This window comes from Lathamus discolor, chromosome Z, assembly GCF_037157495.1.
Source record: "Lathamus discolor isolate bLatDis1 chromosome Z, bLatDis1.hap1, whole genome shotgun sequence".
NCBI lineage: Eukaryota > Metazoa > Chordata > Aves > Psittaciformes > Psittacidae > Lathamus > Lathamus discolor.
Window position 1 is genome coordinate 66,254,926 of NC_088909.1, and position 2,506 is coordinate 66,257,431.

Consider the following 2,506-nt stretch of genomic DNA (forward strand, 5'->3'; position numbering starts at 1 on the left):
ATGTACCTTGATATTCATGGCATATGAGGAGATGTAAATTTTAAAAGACTCCTTCAAAATAAGGTCTATCTGTTTCCCAACAACTCATTGCAAACTCAGGAACAATTCCTCACCAAGTTAAGCACACTACAAAGCCAGAGTCTATAGATGATTATCATCAGATACTATTTAAAAATGTTATTTAAAGATATTTGAATACATACATCAACAGGTAAAGCATCACAATGTGTGGAACATGATCATCATCATCATCATTCTAGCTCTTTTCTGATCTCTTTTTGGCTAATAGTTATATTAAAAAAATAAATTAGAACTTTGGGGATTTTCCAATTAAACATATTTCTGTCAGAAAATTCTGATAATTGAAACCAAAACCTTTTGCAAGAAAACAGCATTTTCCATTACAGCAACACTGAGAAAGAAATGTCAGTTGTCAAGCAGCTGTCCTGCAGACAAAACACTTATTACTCTGGCATAACTGTAGCTCAAGTGCTGAAAGTCTAACATGAAAAAGCTTAAAGAAAATATGCACATATATAAAATAGGTAAATATGCAAGTTCCTAGTACTGTGAGACATAAATATCTGGATTTCTTGTTTACATCTTGCTTGAGCTTAGCAGCAACTGGAACAGTTTATGCTTCATCACATACCTGTGGTAAAACCACAGGATGGCCAGTGGCATGTGCCTCCTGTATCTTCTCTCTCGGGCAGTAGGGCGCCTTCCATTGATAGCTGAGACATGGGTTGGTACACACAGGGAGCCGGATAGATCGGATAGATCGTTTCTCAATTGTTTGAACTCCTGGGTCAGGAGTTCTTCCACAGCTGAAATGATGGAAGGAGTGAGATTGTCTTTGAACTCCCGGAGCTGATGATTCAGTTTGTCTGCTATTGGTGCTGCTACCTCACTCCAGGTCATTGATGCCAATGAGTGAGCAAATGATTGTGGCACACTCCGTGTAAGTTTATGCTGCATGAGTCATGTAAGCCCATGCAGACATAAATCTATTGGATCTTGAGTCCGACACCTAAACCACTCGGGCATGACTACTTGTGCCTGTGCTAAAAGACACAGCTAAAAAATCAGGGGAGAGTGTGAACACAGTCCCTCACTACCACAAATTATGCAATTGAGTTTCCCACATTTGGGAAAATTGCAGGGGTCAGCACACCCAGAGTGCAAGGGAGGAGCCTCGTCCTGGGAAAATCACCTGGCTGATTGTGCTGTCTCCCCTGCCAGGCATCTGGCGGGATAGGAGCCTACGCGGGGAGAGCCCAATGGATTTCATTATGCAGAACTGGTTAAAAAGAGAAGTAATTAGAGAGCAAAACAAGCTCAACAGAAAATATCAGCTAAGCAATAGTGGTAATAACAAGTAAAAGTCTACAGTCTTTTGGTTGTCTTGAACTGCAGCAAGAGACTCTGCGAATGGTAACCTCTAAAAGACCCAAAATCCAAATACAGAAAGATCATGTTACCAAAAGAAACATTGATTAACAGGGAAGTTTTTCTGTACTTAAAATATTAGTTCTACAGATCACAGCCAATTTCTGTTAAATAAACCTTTGCCTTGACACATAATCCATGGCACCAGATCTCTGGAAACTGAAATGTTTTTATGAGTACACAAGGAAGGCAAGGAAGCATGTCCTAAGCCAGCAGCTTCAAGTACCTGATGGCTAAACAGGTTTCCTGAAGAAAGTCCGCTTTTTTCATTCTCTTCCAGCTTTGTAAACACAGGAAGGAGATGTACAATTAATCTCCCCAATCAATCAACTAATCAATTATTTGCACAGAGTGCAACACCTCCAAAATACTACGTCATTGAGTAGCCATGGACTAGGAACTCAAACAAATGAAAGACAGAGGGTTATGTACCTGCTGTGAAATTAGACAGTCATCTTTCTCCCAAAGCCTTCCATTCAAATATACCCATCAATATCTTTAAAGCCCTTCAGCTGTGCGAATGTTGAATGAGAAATTTGGAAATATTCTACTGTCATGCATGCAAGATAAATGTTTTCTGCTTGTCTCCAGTTAAGAACATTTTTCCACAGCATGGGAGAGGGTTAGTGTCTGTTGTTTGATATTTTTTCTTGTGATACAGTATCATGAGGGCCTTACCTTGGCTGAGAGCTGAGTAAAATACAGACGGGGGCTGAGTATCGGGAGGTCACAGCTCCAGCACGCAAGGCAACCCAAATGGACATTGAGTGTGACAAGCCTTAGCACATGGCATAAATCACCGCCTGACAGGAAAGCAGTATGTGAAACTGAGGGAAAGGTAACCTACTCTGTGGATTGATACATTGACAGTGTCCTGGGTTCAGCAGTAGCAGTCTTTTTTTTTTCTCCTTCTTAGTAGCTGGTGCAGTGCTGTGTTTTTGACTTTCAGCCTGGGAACAGTGCTGATAACACCAATGTTTTTAGTTACTGCTCAAATGTTTAGGCTGACCAAGGACTTTCTGAGCCTCATGCTCTGCCAGGGAGGAGAAGCCAGGAA

General features: G+C 41.0%; 1 non-coding gene across 1 annotated transcript; it reads right to left on the reverse strand.

The window, feature by feature from the left end:
• Positions 1 to 1,086: 1,086 nt before the first annotated feature.
• LOC136006120 (U1 spliceosomal RNA) lies at positions 1,087 to 1,250 on the reverse strand. The gene has a single exon (XR_010608982.1). It is a non-coding gene; the product is annotated as a U1 spliceosomal RNA (small nuclear RNA).
• Positions 1,251 to 2,506: the final 1,256 nt, after the last annotated feature.